The 22933-nt window shown below is 39.0% G+C and overlaps 1 long non-coding RNA gene across 1 annotated transcript; it reads left to right on the top strand.

The window, feature by feature from the left end:
* The first annotated feature begins 12438 nt into the window (after positions 1-12438).
* On the top strand, positions 12439-21878 carry LOC106497967 (uncharacterized). Its single transcript, XR_001294874.2, has 3 exons — positions 12439-12456; positions 17500-17564; positions 21134-21878. It is a non-coding gene; the product is annotated as an uncharacterized lncRNA (long non-coding RNA).
* The last annotated feature ends 1055 nt before the right edge of the window (positions 21879-22933 follow it).

Genomic DNA, 22933 nt, shown 5'->3' with positions numbered 1-22933 from the left:
GTCATTCGAGAGTTTATGACTTCCAGCTGAAGGCACAAGAATCACAGAATCACAGAATCGCTGAGGTTGGAAGGGACCTCTGGAGATCATCTAGTCCAACCCCCCCTGCTCAAGCAGGGTCACCTAGAGCACATTGCACAGGATTGCATCCAGGCGGGTTTTGAGTATCTCCAGGGAAGGAGACTTCACAACCTCTCTGGGCAACCTGTTCCAGTGCTCTGTCACCCGCACAGCAAAAAAGTTTTTTCTCATATTCAGACAGAACTTCCTGTGGTTCAGTTTGTGCCCGTTGCCTCGCGTCCTGTCACTGGGCACCACTGAAAAGAGTCTGGTCCCATCCTCTCGACACCCTCCCTTCAGATATTTGTACACATTGATAAGATCTCCTCTCAGCCTTCTCTTCTCCAGGCTAAACAGGCCCAGCTCTCTCAGTCTTTCCTCATAAGAGAGATGCTCCAATCCCCTAATCATCTTTGTAGCCCTTCGCTGGACTTGCTCCAGTAGTGCCACATCCCTCTTGTACTGGGGAACCCAGAACTGGACACAGTACTCTAGAATGTGGCCTCACCAGGGCTGAGTAGAGGGGGAGAATCACCTCCCTCGACCTGCTGGCAACACTCTTCCTGATGCACCCCAGGATCCCATTGGCCTTCTTGGCCACAAGGGCACATTGCTGCCTCATGCTTAACTTGGTGTCCACCAGCACTCCCAGGTCCTTCTCGGCAGAGCTGCTTTCCAGCAGGTCAACCCCCAACCTGTCCTGGTGCATGGGGTTATTCCTCCCCAGGTGCAGGACCCTGCACTTCCCTTTGTTGAATTTCATGAGGTTCCTCTCTGCCCACCTCTCCAGCCTGTCCAGGTCTCTCTGAATGGCAGCACAGCCCTCTGGTGTATCGGCCACTCCTCCCAGTTTTGCGTCCTCAGCAAACTTGCTGAGGGTGCACTCTGTGTCTTCATCCAGGTCATTGATGAAGAAGTTGAACAAGACTGGACCCAGTACTGACCCCTGGGGGACACCGCTAGCTACAGGCCTCCAACTAGACTCTGTGCCACTGATCACAACTCTCTGAGCTCTGCCATTCAGCCAGTTCTCAATCCACTTCACTGTCCACTCATCCAGCCCACACTTCCTGAACTTGTCTATGAGGATGTTATGGGAGACAGTGTCAAAAGCCTTGCTGAAGTCAAGGTAGACAACATCCACTGCTCTCCCCTCATCTACCCAGCCAGTCATTCCATCATAGAAGGCTATCAGATTGGTCAGGCATGATTTCCCCTTGGTGAAGCCATGCTGACTACTCCTGATCACTTTCTTGTCCTCCACATGCTTGGAGATGGCCTCCAGGATGAGTTGCTCCATCACCTTTCCAGGAATGCAGGTGAGGCTGACTGGCCTGTAGTTCCCTGGGTCCTCCTTCTTGCCCTTTTTGAAGACTGGGGTGACACTGGCTTTCTTCCGGTCTTCAGGCACCTCTCCTGTTCTCCATGACCTTTCAAAGATGATGTTAAGTATGAGGCAGCAATGTGCCCTTGTGGCCAAGAAGGCCAATGGTATCCTGGGGTGCATCAGAAAGAGTGTTGCCAGCAGGTCGAGGGAAGTGATTCTCCCCCTCTACTCAGCCCTGGTGAGGCCACATCTGGAGTACTGCGTCCAGTTCTGGGCTCCCCAGTACAAGAGGGATGTGGCACTACTGGAGCAAGTGCAGCGAAGGGCCACAAAGATGATTAGGGGACTGGAGCATCTCTCTTATGAGGAAAGGCTGAGAGAGCTTGGCCTGTTTAGCTTGGAGAAGAGAAGGCTGAGAGGAGATCTTATCAATGTGTATAAGTATCTGAAGGGAGGGTGTCGAGAGGATGGGGCCAGACTCTTTTCAGTGGTGCCGAGCGACAGGACGCGAGGCAATGGGCACAAACTGAAACACAGACACTTCCATCTTAACATGAGGAAAAACTTTTTCACTGTGAGGGTGACAGAGCACTGGAACAGGTTGCCCCGAGAGGTGGTGGAGTCTCCTTCTCTGGAGATATTCAAAATGCGCCTGGATGCAATCCTGTGCAATGTGCTCTAGGTGACCCTGGTGGAGCAGGGGGGTTGGACTAGATGATCTCCAGAGGTCCCTTCCAACCTCAGTGATTCTGTGATTCTGTGATTCTATGGAGAGTGGCTTAGCAATAACGTCCGCCAGCTCCCTCAGCACTCGTGGGTGCATCCCATCAGGGCCCGTGGATTTGTGGGTGTCAAGTTTGCTTAAATGATCTCTAACCCACTCCTCCTCCACCAAGGGAAAGTCTTCCTTTCTCCAGACTTTCTCTCTTGCCTCCAGGGTCTGGGGTTCCTGAGGGCTGGCCTGAGCAGTGAAGACTGAAGCAAAGAAGGCATTCAGTAACTCTGCCTTCTCTGCATCCTTCGTCACCAGGACACCCACCCCTTTCAGCAAAAGCCCCACATTCTCCCTAGTCTTCCTCTTGCTACTGATGTATTTGAAGAAGCCCTTCTTGCTGTCCTTGACATCTCTTGCCAGATTTAATTCCAAACGGGCCTTAGCCTTCCTCGTTGCATCCCTGCATACTCGGACAATGTTTCTATAATCCTCCCAAGTGGCCTGACCCCCTTTCCACTTTCTGTATACTTCCTTCTTCTGGTTGAGTTTTGCCAGGAGCTCCTTGCTCATCCATGCAGGTCTCCTACCTCCTTTGCTTGACTTCCTACTCATAGGGATGCACCGCTCTTGAGCCTGGAAGAAGTGATGTTTGAATATTAACCAGCTCTCTTGAACGCCCCTTCCTTCTAGGGCCCTAACCCATGGGATTCCTCCAAGTAGGTCCCTGAAGAGGCCAAAGTTTGCTCTCCTGAAGTCTAGGGTTGTGATCCTACTTAGTGCCCTGCTGCCTCCTCGCAGGATCCTGAACTCCACCATCTCATGGTCACTGCAGCCAAGGCTGCCCCCGACCTTCACATCTTCCACCAGTCCTTCTTTGTTTGTTAGTACGAGGTCCAGCAGCACACCTCTCCTTGTTGGCTCCTCCACCACCTGTGTCAAGAAGTTGTCACCAATGCTCTGCAGGAACCTCCTGGACTGTTTGTGCCTAGCTGTGTTGTCTTTCCAGCAGATATCAGGGTGGTTGAAGTCCCCCATGAGAACCAGGGCCTGGGATCGTGAGGCTACTTCCAGCTGACTGTAGAAGGCCTCATCGACTTCCTCTTCCTGATCAGGTGGCCTGTAGTAAACACCCACAACAGTGTCACCCATGCTAGCCTGCCCTTTAATCCTTACCCATAAGCTCTTGACTCGCTCTTCATCCACCCCTAGGCACAGCTCAATACATTCCAGTTGCTCTCTCACATAAAGAGCAACTCCACCACCTCGCTTTCCTGGCCTGTCTTTCCTAAAAAGCACATAGCCATCCCTGACAGCACTCCAGTCATGCGAGCTATCCCACCATGTCTCTGTAATGGCAATGAGATCATGGCCCTGCGACCGCACACAGATCTCTAGTTCTTCCTGTTTGTTCCCCATGCTGCGTGCATTGGTGTACAGGCATTTCAGCGAGGTGATTGAGCATGCAGGTTTCCCAGGAGGGATACAAGAGGGTCCTCCATAGCCACATCCCATGCGCACTTCCCTGGCTGCATTCACCTGCTGGAGGCATCCCGACTTGAGCAGTCTTTTGCCAACTACCCTGGCACTATTACTCTCCCCTTCCCCCCATCTTTCCTAGTTTAAAGCCCTCCTTACCAGGTTGGCCAACCTGTTGGCAAAGACCCGCGTGCCCTGCCTCGTGAGGTGGATCCCATCTCTCCGCAGCAGTTGTCGATCTTCAGACAGGGTCCCATGGTCATAGAAACCAAAACCCTGTTGCCAACACCAGCGGCGCAGCCAGTCGTTAACCTGGAAAGTCCATCTCCTCCTCCTCTCATCCATCCCCCTCACTGGCAGGATTGAGGAGAAGATGACCTGGGCTCCCAGACCCTTGACCACCATCCCCAGAGCTCTGAAATCCTGCTTGATGGTCTCCAGTTTGCCCTTGGTGTCATTGGCGCCCACATGGAAGAGCAGCAGTGGGTAATAGTCCGAAGAATGGACGAGCCTAGGCAGTCTTTGCATGACATCTCTCACACGAGCCCCCGGCAGACCACAAACCTCTCTAGACAAGAGGTCAGGTCGGCAGATAGATGCCTCCATCCCCTGCAGCAGGGAGTCCCCCACAACAATCACCCGCCGCTTCTTCCGGGCGTTCCGGCAAGGCACAGGGTGTGTTGTCCCAGGTACTTCCCTTGCAGCCATGCCCATCTCCTCCTCATCCTGGAGGGCACTAAACCTGTTCTTCAGCCTCAAGTCTTCGGGAGGAGTAGGAGCCTTTCTCCTCCCACGAGCAGTGACCAGTTTCCAGCCTTCTTCTATGGTGTTATGATGTACCGTTTCACACGGCACAGAGCCCTCTGGCAACTCCACTGCTGTGGGGGGTTGGGACTCCCGAAGCTGCACAGTCTCCGAGAATACCCTGTCTATCTCTTGCTCTGCTTCTTGGATGCTGCGCAGCCTACTGACCTCCTCCCGTAACTCCCTTACCTGACGACACAGCTCGCCAACAGCAGCACACCTCCTGCAGGAGAGCTGGCTGCCAGCCCAGGCCTCCCGGAGAGGCCCCAAGCACTCCCTGCAGCCTGAGACCTGTAGGGCTGCATCTACTGTCAGAGGGTCAGTCCGGGTCCAAGCTTCTGACACAGCAACTCCAACAGCCGCTGGGGAACGCGCTGTGCGGCATGTCACAACCATACTTGAGGAAACGTACACCGCAGGGAACAGAAACGAAGGTCCCTTCGCGCGCCCTTCTGCGTGAACTGCTGCGCAAACTGCTGCGTCTGTTAGCTGCGCTCAGATTTCTGATAAAATCTAGCCTAATTAGAGCTTCTGTACAAGACTCAATGGTTGGACTGTGGGATATGGAGAAAGATCGCAAACAAATCCTTGAACAAACAGCTGAGTTGCATTCTAGAAGAAACATTGTCAAAGTCAGCATACCCCGCGATGCAGTGCATCCCATTGGCAGGCACCCTGTAAAACCCTTTACCTCACTTTTTCCTACAATGTTGGGGAGACTTTAAGATAACAAATTTAAGTGTGTTAACATGTATATACACTGGAAGCAAATGTCACATATCCAAGAAAAAAAAGATAGAAACATGTCTTAATTATTGCATTTTTCTCTGAGCTTTTGAAGGAACTGAAACAAGGATTATCTTGGTTATGTAACATATAACCAATGGCATGGTTTCTAGTTGGGACTGTAATCCTGACTAATAAGAAGGGGAGGACAATAGTAAATTTTGCTTCCTTAAGACAAGATGTTTCCTGCCATGACTCCTTACAGAAAGGAAGACTGTGGAGGTAGTGGCTAGCAAAGGTGACAATATCCTGCTTAACACTTAAATTGTTGTTTTAATGACTTAAAACAAATTGCTCTGCTTCCTTATTCTTGTCAGATATTGTTAAATAGGACTGCTCTCTACAGATGCGATCTCTGATGGACTTCAAGGCCTATATGGATAAAATGAAGACATGGGCAGATCATTTTTGAGAGAACAGATTTAAGTAACAGCAGATTTAAGTTTTTCAGCAGATCTAAGAAAACAGCAACATTGAGACTAGGAGGAAGAAAAGAGTAAGTGGGGCCAACCTAAGAATGGCTACTTTACCCTTTGGCTGCACTGGAGGCAGAACAGTATATCTGATTGCAGTCTTAAGATATCTATGTTAACAACAAAGCAGAAGAAATGAAAGTAAGGGGAAAATACTGTCAGACCGACCCCGCTAAAGCTGAGTCCTGCTCATAAAGAGTTTTGATTTAAGGTACAGTTACATTCCCCCAAACCCAGGGATAACAAGAATAAAAATGAATGTCCCCTGTAAACAATTCTTCTTTTCAGGATTCATAGATTAAGAAACACATTTATCATCGGTACCATGTAAATGCCCAGGACTGACAATTTAATCAGATGTAAAAGTTAAGAACATTAGGCAGAACTCAACATCAACACTGGCATTGTGAGATCCTGTTTCCATCGAGACAAGCATTATAAAAAAATATTATAAAAACAGAAAAGCAAGGTCCTGCCCTGAAGTGCTTGTACATCAAACAAGATCAGCAAAGCAGCAGAAAGGGGAATGTGCACAGGAGAGAACTAGAGATAAATGCTGCCTCTACTGAGTTCCTACCCTGTTTAGGCCCTCAGTGATGAGAGCCCATCACTGCTGGGCTGCAGTGTTTCCTTAAATGCTTTAAAACTGCATATATCCACACAGAACACTGAACTGCTTCTCCAGACATAATGCATATTGAGAAAATGAAAACAGAAGCAAAACACAAGTGAGGTTGCTTTTTTTTTTTTTTTTTTTAAACAGGCCATAGTGTTATCATTCCAAACACACTTGCACAAATATGACTATCACGTAAAACACAGATCTGATTTTGCATTCAGATTTGCCAAGTGAATCCCTACAGTTCTGCAGAAATTTTGTGAAATTCCTTGGAACTAGACCAGCTGCCTGCTTGGATTGCAAAAGTGGGACTTTAAGCTAAGTCAATCTTTCCCCCTCAAACAACCTGTAAGTTCCCAAGCATATTGGTGAAAATATTTTTTTAGTAGTGTGGACCTTTTGATTGTCCCTTTTTCCTCTTCTTTGTGCACCAGCTGAGAAGTAAAAATTTTTTTAAAAGTCTCTACAATCACTTCACCTAACATAGGAAAAAAAATACATCTTGTCTACTAACCATTACTATACAGAACTGAGAAGATTCTCTGTCCCACAAAAGCCCACTCCTGATCTTGCAGTTTGTTACATCTGAGCAGACTTGGTCTATACTGAACTTCCACATTATGAATACTTGCAATTTGTGCACGTATGTAATGCATAGGTTTAATTCAAGGTATGGACATAAAAACAAATATTGTTGTCAAGTTTAACAGTTTTTTTAGAAAGATACAGAAATTAGCACTTTTTTCTTTAAACATCTTAAGCCTGCAGGCAATCAGAAGGCAAGACCACCACATTCATTTCAAATAATTAAGAAACTAAAATTCTCTCATCTCCTGCAAACAAATGTACCTCTTTCACACAATCCATTAATGCAGCATGATGGTTAATTTTCAGACACATACAAGAAAATTTTGTAACAAGTTCTTTGAGAGAATGAGCTTGTCTTCATATTTACCTGGTAAGAAACCGAACACATTTCTAGACTCTTGCCTAGAAAAGAAAATTCTACTTTAACATGTTTGTGTACAGTCTCTTGTAATTATAAAAGTAGATAGGCCATAAGCGTCTTCAGAAAACTAACTCCTTTTCTGTTATCTTGTTGTTTGACGAGTTGTTCATGGAGAAGAAAACATATTAACCTTGAACAGTTCCAGCCCTATACTTAGCTGACAACAGATATGGTGCTTGCAAGGAGACTTGTTTCCTGTGTCACCAACTTATATTACCTCACTCCAAGATAAAGCTGTGGAACCTCAATGAACCAAAAAGCAGAAGACAAGAATGAGGAACAAAAGAGAAAAGCAAAGTGTCTAATAAAAGGGGATTTGGAAAAGATAAGAATCAGTAGTATTAAATTAACTGCCTCTTTCTTCTAAAATAGTAAGGCAAACTATTCAAACAGCCAGAGATCTTTTGTTTAGGAAAATATATTGAACTCTAAAAATAACTTTTAACATGAAGGAGTAAGTACTGAAAATAGATTTTTTCAGTGAGTTTATTCAAATGACAAATCTATACAAAGGCTATAATATCCACATTGAGTAGAGTATATTGTAGTTTTGAAGTAATCTCAGTTGTGCGAAGTAATAGAAACAAATTTATCAAGGCCTGCTGACTTAATTCCATTAGCATTCAGCAAACTGTATTTTACAACTCAGTAAAACAAAGGTACAAGGAGAAAAAGCATAATAACAGGGTCACCTGGAAAAGAAATACTTGGTTAAATTTGAAACATCATTTTATGCAAATTTAGTTAAATCAGTAACAAAGGGGAGTATTACTGTGGAGTTCAATGGCATATTAGATCCTCACAAGCCATACACAACATACTGAGACTTGACAAATATGTCATTTTCTCCATATTTTATACTGATATAGATTATTAATATTTATTCAGTATCCCTACTGGTCCCCATTCATGGTTAGGCTGTAATTTAAAGGATTTCACCCCTAATATAGTATATTCAAAGATTTTGAAGAGTACATTTTCAGCATCAGTGTGATACTTAGCATTTTTTGTTCGCTTAAACTCTTGAAACCACATTATGTTAAAAATGTCTTTTTTAAACTTTTAGTCCTACTCATCAGAGAAACTTAAAAATGCTAACTCAAATTCTTTACCTTCCAAAAGTCAAAGAATCTGGCATCTTTCTCTGATTTCTGTATTTCTTGAAACACAGTTCATGATTTTTGAACACATGGGTTATCACAATCTGCTCTTTCACATAAAAGATAAAATAATTACACATTTTCCATATAAAGGCAATAAAACCAAACTTCTGTCCTATAATAGGAGCAGTCATGGAGGAATGCTTTGTCCACATGAAGTGTCAAGATTCTTATGAGAAATCAATTCTCCTGTTTTCACCCGGGTAATTTCCCCAACTATTCCTTTGTGTAAATACATACTACCAGGAAGAACATCAGATACAATACATGTTTTGAGAGTACTTTTTTTCTAGACAGGAGTTACTCAGAACTTACTCATCACAGGGAAGCTAGGCATGGAGCTCACTTTTTAAAAGTGAGGATGACAGCCAAATCTGGCCTAGACTATCCTGAAGTGCACTAGAATGCAAGCAGGTTTACTGTGGGTTAGGATAGTTTCTTCTAGATCTACTTGCATTTTATCAGCCCTCATGCTATCAAATATGACACCACTCATGTACAATATTATACACATTAATCATTTTTTTCCATATGCAAACATTGAATTCTGAGTTCAGAGAATGTTTAGCATTGCTAATATAGAACATGTTTTAGCATGTATGATGGGAAATCCATTCCCTTTTAATTATAAGTAATTAAATTTGCTGTCAGTGATTTATGCTCCAAGCAATCTCATTATAGTCATCACAAAACATGGGCTTTATTTCTCATGGCCTTCTTCCCACTATATATATATATATTTTTAATAGGGAATGAATACTTGATATGAATGAGTACATAACAAATGCTCCTATTGACCTCCGAGAAGTACCAGTCAGCATGCAGCGTAAAACATTTGATAGTGGGAAAAAGACATCAGGCCAGGCCCCACGTAACTGCACTGTAAATGGGGGGTGGGGGGGGGGAGTGATTATTTGACATACATGCATCAATAAAGCAGAACAATCTAAATACATCTCTAGGCTCCATTTGGCTCATAGCAAGGGATCATAACAGGCTACTGATTGTTCAAGGAAATGCAAACAAGCTGCAGATCAGCTGATATCTTTTAATTTGTGGGTGCCAATCTAGAAAGACTTCATATCACAGATCACTGGGGCTAGTTGCATGTTTCTTGGCTCCTGAGAATGTGTTGGTCTTGCTATGAACAAGTTTAAAATTTCTTAACAAAATGTTTCTTTCTGTTCTCCATTACATTTATGGTTACTCTGTATTATACAATTCTTAGAAATCTTGTTGCAGGGAAAAGATACTGCTCCAAAATCATACTTTCAGTATTGCTTTTGAAGACACAAAAGATGCATCTAGTTTAACATGGCAGCAGAGAAACTATTGTATCGACCTCTTTAAAAACAATGTTCAAGATGTTCAAAATACTGGAGACAATTTCAACACAAAATAAAGTGACTCTCAGATACAATAATTGGGAAGGATAACAGATCATATTGCACATAAGAAATAACATCAAAAATGCAGGTGTCTATGCTCACATCATTTGGCTTTTGGAACACAAACATCTTGATGGAGGAGCTGAGCTTCTTTCTTCATCCTAATTAACACATCTTCGGTTCTGATGCAGTGGTGATTCTCTTCCTCTGTGCTGGAAGCACTTGCAGTAGATGCACTGTAAATGCAATGTCTTCAATTTAATGGAAACCACAAGGGTTTTATCCCAAGAATGTGAAATTTGATGTTGGATGGAGACTTGGTTTCTAAGCAAAGCAACGTCTGGAAATACCAGCCTTCTCTTACATTCCAGATTGGCCTGAAATAATTGTTCCCAGAAGTGTATGAAATTAGCTCAGCAGATCTAATTTAAAACTACTACCATGGATTCAAAAAGGTACACAGAACAAAAAATAGCTGTCCCCTTGCAGTAACCTAGCACTCAAGAGGTTGCTAGTCTGAAGTGGAAAACTGGATACCCATTTCTTACTTTTCTTCTCAACAGTGGGATGTTAACATATTTTGAAAGCTGTGCTCCCCTTAGGCTAAATCTTTGTGAAAAGACAAGCGTGTTCTGTGTGGATTTACAAAGAAAATGATGATTATTTTTTTTTCTTTACAGACATCAAAAGCATGCTTTTAAACTCCATGCATCCCCACAGGACAACTCTGCCATCAAAACTACTATGACATAGCCTAAAATTAAACAGAATAGCTGAACTACGTAAGTTTAGAAATCCACGATCCCACATTATTAGGTCATGAAGTTTGTTTTCCTGCCAGAAAAGCTGGCTTTCAGTAGCAAGTGAAAAATATTTTACAATAGAATTCTATATTATTTCTGTAAACATATTTAGCCAAATAAACGTTGGCAAACTGGATCACGAGTAAAAGAACCACCACAAATGCTTTGTTTGGACAGAGTTTCAGAAACATTTTTAAACCAATCTTTACCACATTAAATGGAAATTACTAAGTTGGAAATTTACAGTGTCATTTTGAAAGATGTGTAAACCTGGGACACCCTCAAGAAGAGTAAAGAAAGGAAACAAGTTGTTCTTTGTTACTATTCAACTTTTTAACACAATCAATCTTATTTCCCATGGATATGGCTGTTTAGATTGGCAAGCAGTCTTTGTATAGAATTTGATAAATATTAAGGAGCAGCAAACTTTAAAATGACAAATAGGCCTCCCTCTCTAACAGGATACTAGCAGGGAAATGATGTTTTGTCTCTGGTCTTCACTTCTACACTTAAGTAATTTAAATCTGTAAAATGAGTACTTTTGTAATAGCATGAATAGGCTAGAAAAAGGGAACCCAAGAAGGCCATTTTTAGAGTGCCTTGCAAGGCCCATACATGCTTTGGTGTCACCTATGCTTCACTCTAGCGGCACCAATTCAAACCACTAGTGCAGGCACAAAAACCATGTGCACACGTAAAACACAATAACCCATACAAGAATAACATATTTAAAGGCTTCTGGAGCTAAATCACAGCAGATGCCATGAGTTGCAAGAAAGATGTGTACCAAGATAAAACAACGTGCTGTGTACCACTCCCCAGCAAAATATTAGTTGTACACATAGCTGCTTACTGGCCTTGCTACAGTAGTTACCAGTAGTAAAACATAAGGCAAGTATATAGTAACCATTTAAAGTGAATAATGTAACATTTACAGTTCTGTACATTCAGCTTAGTTTATCTTTGATACCGACAGTAAAACTAAAATAAACACTGAGCAAGAGTTGGACTAGACTTTAGTAGGGGGGTTAATTGAACCTATTCAGATAAAATTATGCGAGTAAAACAGTGTTTAATATCTGGAGGAAACAAAAACTTAATGTGAGAACAGATATTAAATTAATAACTTTGTTGTGCTATAAATATTTATAGAATGCTTAGTTAGGTGATTCTCCCTGGCTCTGATACCATGGTGCTCCTCTTTTCTTACACCTAGATTGGAGTCCTTATTAGCAGTGTCTTGTAGTAAGCAGATGCTGAACACAGAAACTACTTGCGGAGACTGCCTGCTACTGCTTACCAAGTATTTTCTTCTGGTCAGAAGGTCAGTCTATAAAAGATTGTCTCGAGTACAAAGATCAGCATTCCAGCTAGAGCAGCACTAGAGCTTATTCTACCAAGATGAGAAAGTTGGAGAGCAATGGATCTTCACTAGCAACTCTCACCGCTGTCCTGTGCGAAGAGACCTCATGTAAAGCTAAGCCTGAACTGTAATCACCAGTGCAAGCAAGTTTGATTTTTTCCTTTTAAAATTACCAAGATAAGTAAGCATTCAGGAAGGCATCTGACTGATCCCACATGAATGGCATACCCCAGGAATAATCTCTGACTGGTGGTTTTGTTCTCAGAATAAGCGCATGATGTCTGGATCCTGAGTAGCAATAAAGTGAAACTACAAATAAACCAGCACATAAGGCAAAGAAAAATCAGTTTTAAATTAGTACTTCTCTTAATGATCCTTTTCAGCTGGGTTTTGAAAAATTGCAACACAGTTTGCATAACATTTACTAAGGAATTAAAAAAGGCCACATTTAATACATTAAATATTAATTTCCTGTAAGTAATAACAATGTATTTTATAATTGGTTTAAGCAAGTCTCAAAGGGAAAGATTCCTGATTAACTGCAGATTCTTATAATGCCACTTGTTTTTCCAGAGTGTCAGATTACTTTTGATGATTTCCTAGCTGAATTTTTAATTTTGACCCAAAACTGAATTTATAAAAGAGTTTTCACATTGTTTATTTTTGACTAGTGAAACAATTGCTTGAAGCGCTTTTGTCTTCAAAGTCCCAAACTAAATAGGTCCTGACTATTAGGAAATATGAAAATCTTTTGAAAAACTAATGTTACTGGCTTAGTTTTTACTTACAACTTAGCTCATTTCCTTTGTTTTGTCTAGGAATCTGCAAGTTGTTAAAGCTTCATCTGGCACTTTTAACCCATGCAAATAAATACAGAAAGTGGATGAACATAGCTCAGTTTTATGAACTCTTCAAGTTAACATAAACAATGTGTAGAAGTCACTGTGGATAAGTCACTGAATGATTAATTCAACTAAGTATCACATTGCTCTGTTGTGGATAAAATGGATATCTTGCTGTTGGCTAATAAAGAAAATCCATTAATATTTCCTTACTTCAGAAATATTATATAGAGAGAACTCAAATTATTCCTGAATGAAGTGAGACATTATTCCTGAATGAAGTGAGACTTGGTCCATGCCTTCAGGTATACTGTCCTCTTTTCAGTATAATGTCCACCTAGAGGCTAGCTATAGCAGTCGGATAAGGCACTTACCTATCAGTTCTTGGGGTTTAGCTTCCATGCCTGTTTTAAGTCAAGCGAATGTTTCGCAGCCTACCTTACCTTCTTAAAGGACATTCACCTGTGTCAGAAAGCCACTGCTCAGTTTGGAGTAGTGTCATATTTGTTTATGAATTAGATACAAGAAACATAACCTGCCACGGGGCTCTTAAAATAGGAGGGAGGTGTGAATATATATGAGCCAAGTTTGCTTTTCATAACTAAAATCTGTCATACAGGATGAGTTTGAGACACTTAACTGGTAGGGATGTAGAGCCTTAAAAGCATTTTCTCAATAATTTATTACTGCATTAAGTTTGATTGCATTGCTAATATTTCTTACTTTAAAAACTTTACCATGATCATTGTAACAGCCATTGTTGTAACTAACACACACATATTTAAAATGTTTACCAGTCCAAAAAGTTGACAGAAACTATAATAGCTAGACTAATGAATAATTTTAAAAGCTTAATACAAATACTTTAAACATGATATATTTCCTACTCAAATGCAAAAAGGTTTATATTTAATTCTCAAAGAGACTACAGAAAATAAGATACCTCTGAATGAAGACTTGCCACAGGGTAAATAAGAACATGTAAATCACCCGATACAGTTACAGGAAGTAGAAAGTTATTTTACAGTTTTATGTATATTTTTGATCTGTAGTTTATTATGCAAGTGCTAGAAAGTGAAAATGACCAAGAAAATAGACATAGAAACGCTCACACTAGTATTTTTTAATAATTGTTACTTTTTGCTAAGTAGATGCCTAGAGACCATGATTACATTGGAACATGTACATAGAATTCAGAACTGAATGCATTTCAATGACTACATCATTTTGATTTGTGTACTTTTAACAATAAGTAATCCTTGCCTTGAATTCAAGCTTCTGTTGTTCTCTAATCAAAGAAAATTCATCTCTAGATAAGAGCGAGCAGGAAAAGATTGTTTTAAACGTGATCAGAAAAAACAGTGAAACTTGAGGTAGTGCTACACTTCAGCTGCTAGTCCCTACTCTATTGAAACTTAGCATTACTGACTTCATAGCAAAAAAAAATTTATTCAGCCTTAGAGTGAATGAAAAGTCCTGTTCCATGCAGGAATATATAAAATGCATCACCTTCAGAAACCACTAACATGACATTTTCATTACAACTTCAGAGCTCTCCTAGAACACAATTTAAAATGTTTTTAATGAACATATTTCACTGACGTCCAGGACTGTTGATACAGTTTTAAACTTAAGTTTAGATTGTTGATTTGACAGGATGCCCTGTATTTACTTAGGAAGGAACATAGGCTCTTTAAGGATCTCTCCATTACAGGGAAAATTATATCTGAATAGCTGCAGGGCAACACTTCAGTTATGAAGAGGTCATCATCCTCTGTTTTAGTTACACGTGTTTAAAAAATAATTTTTTTCTTCTCAAGTTTTGCAAAGCAATTTTCTGTTTTATGGTGTATTGTTCTGTCCTTCACCAGTCACAGGTCCTCTGTTCTAAAGCTAAAGCCTGGAACAACTTACTCTGATTTTATGACAAAGACACAGCAGACACATGAGCAAGGCTTGCCAGGCAACTCTTTACAAGTAAGAGCAGCTATATGCAAATACTGGAAATTATGAAGGTTTATTTTATTCCACTGAAAAGGTTTATTTTATTCCACTGAAAGCAGCATTAAGCCATCCTATGTCATGTTAATGCTCAAATGATTTTCTCCAGTATCAGTATCTTACAACTGCATGTGTTCTAGAAGCTAAGATAGGCGAGCAAGAATCTGATCAAAAGAGCTGCTAAGATGGTATCCACCATCTCTAGTGACAGGAAACCACATTGCTGTCTGAGGCACAGGATTAAGCTGGGAGCCATTACCCCAATTTTGCTCATATTGCTGACTTTTCAGACCCATATGCCTAGAAGGCTGTGATTTTTCTTTAATGACTATCTGTAACAGCAAAAGATAACACAGGTCAAGAGGTCTAGCACCAAAAATGACTGCAGCTCCAGCTCTGCAATTAGACCTGACTTGACAGATTTCCGTATTAGTACAGAACTTCATTGAAATAAGGCTCTACACAGAGACAGGAGCTTGTATTATACTTCCATGAAAACTGTACATTTCTATTCTAGGCCAAAAAAGTCCGTCTGACATTTCTAATGATCTGACAGGTCTAAATTTTGAATCTTAAAAAGTTAATAATCATTGTAACAGATTGCAATGGGTTCCCCTCCCCTCCCCAATCTGAAAATACAAAGATCAGTATGAAATGGCAACTCCAGTATACAGGCCTTTAATAATATTAAAACAAAAAATGGAACAATCTAGAACAAAGCAAGCTTTTCTATAAACTGAAAGACTGGGTCACAGAGCAAATGAAAGATGAAGAATTTAGTTTGCAAGGAAACAGACCATCTTGATCAGTGCAATATTGCAGCTCTGTAAGCTAAAGGCCAAAATGCAAAATAAACTAGGCTGAATACAGTCTAAGAGTTAAGTAAGTGCCAACATATGAAACACTAATATGGTACCCTTATAATTACAATGCACCTATGAAAGATACAAGGTATTAAGAAGAAAATGAGTATGAAAGACCAGTACTCTAGGTTAAAATCATTTAGACTACCAAAAACATTGTTTCAATTTTTACGTAAGGATTTTCAATCTAAATCAATATAAAATGAAAAAATACTTTTTTCTTGCAGTTTCTATGCAAGTATTTCCTGTTTTAGTTTTAAAACGTGGCAGTTCAGCTGGTTCAAAGCAGAACCTACTTCAACTTTCACTAGTATTACAAAAAAAAGAATATATGTTAAGGAAAAAAGTTTTTTTCTTACTCTGCACAGGCTAAAAGTTATAAGCATTTTAAGTCAGAACAGTAGCAAAGGGCTGATCAGGCTACCAAATCAAACAAGGTTTAAGAGATCAAAGGGATGCATTTAAGAATGTCTTGAAATTCATAAAGATCCTAAAGATCTTAATAAAAAACAAACCATTTCACCCCTCACTAGAGTAAGCGTTACTCAAGAATGGAAAAAGGCTAATGTATCTTAAACAGATGCTAAATATCAGTCTACAAAGAGAAATGAGAATACTTTATCCAATTAAAGTAGAAAGGAAATGTTTTTAAACTAGTAAGAAAGTAGTTATCCCAACTAACTTGGTTAGGATTCTACAGGCAGCCAATTTGTTTTGCTCTCACTTGAAACCTAGGCAGATTTTAGATATACTAACAGAAACATTTCCAGAGTGAAGTGAGCCCAGAGCTTAGCAAGTTATTCAGTAAGTTTGGTCTACATCTCCAAACATGCACAAACTTTTTCAGCAGCAACGCTTTATCCTGCAAGCTCAGTAGTTTACAGGTTAAAGTCTCTCTGGGTCAACAATGAAAACCACATTTATTTTGCTGGAAATTGAAAGGAACGTCTCACGGCTTGTTTGACAGAAGAAATAGTTTTAATGAAGGTTTGATTCCACAGGATCCAATGGCAGTACTGAAATTTTCTAAAAACAACTATAGGCAGATTGTAAATCCATATGAAACTCCAGAGTTAAATATATACAGACTACTGACTTTATGCAGCTTCACAGCAACAAGAACTAGATGTACTGTACTACTCCTAAGACTTTGCAGCAGGCTGTACCTTCATCTTAAGGCTTCAGCAATGCAAAATAGATTTGCTTGAAAAGAAGGCAGCAGGTATGCACAATTTAGCATGTTAACTGGTGTATTTATGGTATACTTCACTGAAAAGCTGACTTAGTAACTCTTAAAATGATCAGCTTGCCTTTAATGCACTTGACACGTACAAAAAAAACAGTAATCAAGCTGCTGCCGAATTTTGTTCTTACTGGAAATCTAATGGCTGTTTTGAGTGGCACAGCATATCACAAGCTAGAATGAGTTTTAAAGAACACTATTCATGGCCAACTTTTAACTAGCACTATACAGTCCTTGGGAAAATATTTTCATTTCAGTATGCACCCTTAAGAGAGGTAGCTCTCTAGAATTGTAGTTATATTTCCATTTAATAAAATTCAGCATGTGAGACTGGCATTGAGTTTCAAGGCCCAGACACGTACCTCACTGTTCTTCCTTCATCCACTCTTAAGCATTGTAGGATTGCCTGGAGCACAAACCAACCCATAGTCATCATTTATTGCACATCAAAATACCAACAATGCTGGAATTTGGGCTTCAGGGCATTAATATACTATTGGAAGAAAAAAAGGGTTTTAAGGGGAGGAAAAGATATACTAATGTGGTTGATTTATTCATCTTTGATAGGTACATTTGCAATAAGTTCTGTTACAGCATGCTGTCCTTAGGAGGAACTTGGATGACTACATAAAGTAAGTGTTACAACTTGACTTCTGCTTTTCATAGTGCAGAGAGAGCATTTCATTATTTTGCTACTCCCTATGAAGGCATGATAATAATTACTATTCACATAATTTCCATGATAGAAAACATATGGAAGCAGCATAAAATCATAGTAAAGTTTCAATTAAGCCTATTATTGCAGATCTCAACCCTATTTCTACCTCATTTAAACAGATTAAGCAAATACGCAGTAAGACTTATTTTAACTCAAAATTCTAGCTTAGAATCAACATATCTATTTTTAATTCAAATTTTGGCAGTACTTGCTCTGTTATCAGTTCGAGTTTGGACAGTCCAAACTGTGACAGCTGAAATACAACCCCAGTTAAATCAATGAATAAAAATTTCTTCACAAGTGAAACAAGAATTTTCTTGCTACTCTATAAGCATAGTTTTTTTGTAAATGGAAATTTTAAATCATCAGCATATTGTTTGAAAAGGCTATAGATGGAGAAAAGTATGAAAAAAGCCATTCACTAAGTAGTATTTGACTCCTTTGAACATGATAAGTCCTAAAAGATTTTAGTCAGTTCCTTGGTTAGAGAGTCCATCTATAGAAGAGACTTGCAGGAAACTAAAACCCATCAAAATGATAAACCTCATAATTCTGATAAAATAACAACATGTAAATTCACCATACTACTATTACACAGGAATTTTCTTGCTTCAGCACCTACTTTATACCAAGAGACAAAGTATGAAGCAAGAAAAAGAATATATTCCTTATAAGTAACCCTCTACAGCAAAGGGACCTCTTGGTTCCTTCAGATCAGAAAGCAGGTCACTGAATTCATTCATGATGACAGTGAAAAGCATAAATAGGGTTGAAGCTCTAGGAGGAGCGTTGGTTGTAAACTGCAGCACTCCGCTCCTTCAAAGGTTGACAGATACATAACAGAAAAGGCAAAGTTAAAGTTGGAGGCACTTCATTTCTGTGTTTGCTGATAACACGCACATTGAATTACAATTTCCTATAAATTTCTTTCATATTTTTTTTTCCTGAAATACATGGGAAGAAACAATGTATTTTCATACTTGAACTGGTATAAAGCATGCATTCAGTCTAAGAAGAAAGATCTGCAAGATGAGGCATGAACTTTGTACAAAGTGCTGAATTCCATGATGTTTAATGAAACACACTTTTGAGATACCATAAGGGTTCCAAAAATATCTCCCTCAAGTTTTACTGAGAAATCATATATTGCTAAAGCTACCTGTCATACATACCTTTTTGCTAAGCCTGAAACAAGCCCTAAGTTAGCCTTTGGATCAGGTACACTAACCATGAAAATCTTCATTAACTGTTAATCACAGATAATCCCCCAAAACTTATGCTAGACCTTCAGAATTCCCTAACAAGTGTTCATATATTGTACAATTTACAGGAATTATTGTAATGCACATTCCACCTCCTCCCCCAACTCTGTGCTAGGACACATCATTGATCTTAGTGTCTCCTTTCTCAATATGCAACTCTTATTTCAAATGGTTGTCTTTATTTGCCTTTTGAGTAGATGCGAAAGACAGCAGGCTCCTCAGAAAACATTCTAGATTAAAAATAGTTACCTACAGTGACATATATGTTTAATTTGTTCCATTCCATGGACCATACCTTCTGCTGTTAGTTTAAATGCAGTCTCATTTGAGCCAGAGAAATACAGTTAGCTCCCTGAAGTTAGATGACAGGAAACAAAAGTCACTATAGCAAAAGACGACAGCATTGTTGCTGTGCAGGACAGATCAAAGAGAAATTAGATATGCTGCACAGTTGGCTGTATTTTCTGTGAACTCCTGAGTAGACAGGGAAACAAATACTCCAGTCATGTAAGGTTCAACAGCAGTATTTCTAAAATTTGTTTTTTTTCATAAATATACTACTGAAAGTCAGTTTGAGCTTGCTTTCACTATTTCTGAAATTTTGTTCATTTCCTACATCACTCAATCAAGACCAGTTAAAATGCCAGAACCATTTTACTGCTTAACAAAGTAATTCTTCTTTCAGCATTCTCAATATCCACACAGGCCAAAATGCAAAGAACATGTTCTCCCAGAGACAGAAGAAAATTCATATGGCTTTCTATGCTACTGTGTGCTGTCAACCTCAGTGACAAATAGTACTAATATTCTTCCCAAAACTTTAGATATAATGCTGTATGTGAGAACACAGATCCAGTATTTTATAGTTTTTAACTCTGATTTTTTAAATTCAGTATTATAATGAAACAAGGACTGTTTCTGACAATAACTTAAATGAAAGACTTTACTGATCGTGTGGGTATTCAAACTGGGGAAAAGGCCTATTGTCAAACCAGTTTGGAATACATTAATGTCAAATATCTTAAAACATGAATTGTACCTTTAAATGTCACTTTGCCAAATTACTTAAGGAAATATGACTGAAAGAAAACTTAGTAGTATTAAACCCTCCCACCAATACATAATCAAACTTTGAAAGGCAGTCAGTTCAAAGAATCCCCTGAAGAAAGGTTTACCTTTTCCTTAGGTACTACTTATAACACTTTACACTCTGATTTGTTTACATATATATGTGTGTGTGTGTGTGTGTGTATGTGTGTGTAGGGAAATATATATATACACACACCACATATATACACACACTATATATACGCGCACAGGCATTTTAAATGTTTTTTCTATACAACAGCTATAGTTACTTGTTTTCATTTCAAACACTAAAAGAACACAGCATTTAAAAATTATTTTTTACTAGGGAATGAAGTCCTAAGCTTTCATGTAATTCCTTCTGAAGAGCTGTATTACAAGTGTACATCAATATGTATAGTAAAACATGCTGGAATTTTGCTTATTAAATTAAGTTGTACGGCTCTAAAAATGATTATTCAGTTAAATGCTCTAAAATTCCAGCCGTACATGGATTGCATTATAAAGTATTTAAACAACATAAGCACACAGATACATTTAAAAAGTACAAGAGAACTTTTTAAATCTTCACCACAGAGTAAGAACTGCATCTTTATTATTCACTAGGGAGCTGAAACCATGTTTTTGCAATATATTACCATTTCATGAAACTAACTAGTTTCTAGGTGAATATGAAACTAAGACTGGAATAAATCAAGAGAACACTGACATATTTTCAGGAAAAAGTGATTCTAACAAGGTCAGCTGCATTTAGAGACAAACTCTGTGCATGCCTGAGCCAAGGAGAGTAACTTGACCTGCTCTAGTCCTGAATGGAGGACAGACACCCAGCACACACCATCCATAAGGGACAGAGACATCTCACACAGGAAACAATGCTGAAAATTTATTTTCTTTAGTTTTAAGTTTTTATAACCTCAACTCTGTTTTATCCCATGTAAGACAATTTCAGTAATAAGAGATCCTCTACTTTGTGTAGTATATAAAATCTTTTGCAACTAAAATGAGGGGCACCTGAAGTACAAAAACATTGAGAATACTTAACTTACATTGGAAACTTAAAACACAGATTAAAAAAAAGTGGCTTTTCAGTTTTTCACGTTTGTATTTTGCAAATTTTCTCTGCCGTTTCAAGGTGGACAACGAATGGAGAGAAAAAGGAATAGTCCAAGTAGTTGGAACGAAGAGGCAAATCAGTAGGAGGAACAAGGAAAAGGCAAATCAAACTACAAAACAGATGCTCCTCCAATCACAAAATCTGAAGGAAAACATTTTGCAGGTGTTTAAGAAATGCATCCCACTGTCCCTCATCCTAACTGGGTACATGAATTGCATCCCATCTTATTTAAGTCTGTATTTATACTCGCAGTATAAAAGCATATTTTTTATACTGTAAGTAGTTCCCTGCCCCAAAGAGCTTACAATCTCACTTTGTAACAAAACACATCAAGTAGCTGGATTGAGATCAAACAAATGGAGAAGACAGGGAAATAATTTTGTAAGGGATTAAAGTTGGGTTACATTACTAAATGAGGTAACTTCTGAACATCATTGGCAGTGATGTTAAGACTAAGCAATTTTTCAGTTAGAAGCTCTTCTGATCGTGAAAAGACTGGTTTAAAATTTAGTGAACGAGCATTAAAAATAAAGCACAAAAATTCTTAAAAATAGACTTGGAGAGACAAAAATGTTCAAATTGCTGAAATTCTTCATTTTAGACAATATGTAACTTGTCATTCTACTGCAAAGATCTGGATGTAACAGAAACCCGTGTGTGCATGTTAAGTTTGAAGGTAAAAGGTTTTTACATTCAAGATTTAAGTGTTAAATTCTGATTTAAAAATCCTGTTGCTATAAACATAGGCTTAATAAATATTTATATGAAAATAGTCCTACTTAAAAAATGTATTTTAAAGTTAAAATAAGCTATATGGACACAATACAGTTGGTCTGAAAACAGCATTCCCTGACTACAGGAAGTCCACTTCCCATGTTCAACTTTTTTTAACATTGTTCTTTCTCCTCAACAGTTATAACAGAAGTGACCAGTCCATCAACTTTAAGTCTTTAAGATTTTTTTTTTTTGGTGTGTATTTCCCTGGTTATACCTGATTTTATTGAAATCAAGCCTTGCCCTTAATCTACTAATTGACAAGACACAGTTGAAGTGTAATTTCTATGTAACATTTGTGCCTATTTAGCCATCACTTCTTAATCTATTCACATGCAAATAGAAAATATCTTCTTTTCATGCAATTAGGACATTCACGTTTTCCATATCACGGAATCTTGCTTTGGATATATACATTAGCAAATGGCAACACTTCTACGACATTCAAAAAAAACCCCCTTGGAATAGTTATAGTAAGAAGAGGAAGAAACCCCCCCCCACACACAATTATTTGGTCTGTATACAATAACCAAAAAGGAAAATACTTAATTTTCACCGTAACAAATGGCATACTCAGCAGAAAAAAAGTCTGATTTGAGCTATCCCTTCATAGGGTAAGTAGATGGCAAGAGAATTTAAGTAAAAAAATGAGACAGTGAGGATGAGGACTGCTAACAGGCAATCCATTTAGTTTGAATTTTGAATAGCGCTCAAGGAAATTTACCAGAAATGTAGACTAAGGAACTATACATTTCTTTGACCCAAGTCAATACTAGCATTTACTTTTTATAAATTATAACTATATTTATTAATTTAGTTTGCTTACAGGAGTATACAAAAGGAGTAGAGCCACAGATTACCAAGAGAATTTGACCACTTCTGACCAACAGCTGAGAAAATGAGCAAAAAAAAAAGTCAACTGATTATGATCAACTGCTTGTACATGCCACAAAATTACAAAAAAAATTTCCCTGCAGACCTGTGATAAACCCCTCCCCACCTCTGAATAAGTTTCAATTCCCAGGTAAAGATGAATCAACAAAA

This window comes from Apteryx mantelli, chromosome 3, assembly GCF_036417845.1.
Source record: "Apteryx mantelli isolate bAptMan1 chromosome 3, bAptMan1.hap1, whole genome shotgun sequence".
NCBI lineage: Eukaryota > Metazoa > Chordata > Aves > Apterygiformes > Apterygidae > Apteryx > Apteryx mantelli.
This window is presented reverse-complemented; position numbering and strand designations above follow the sequence as displayed.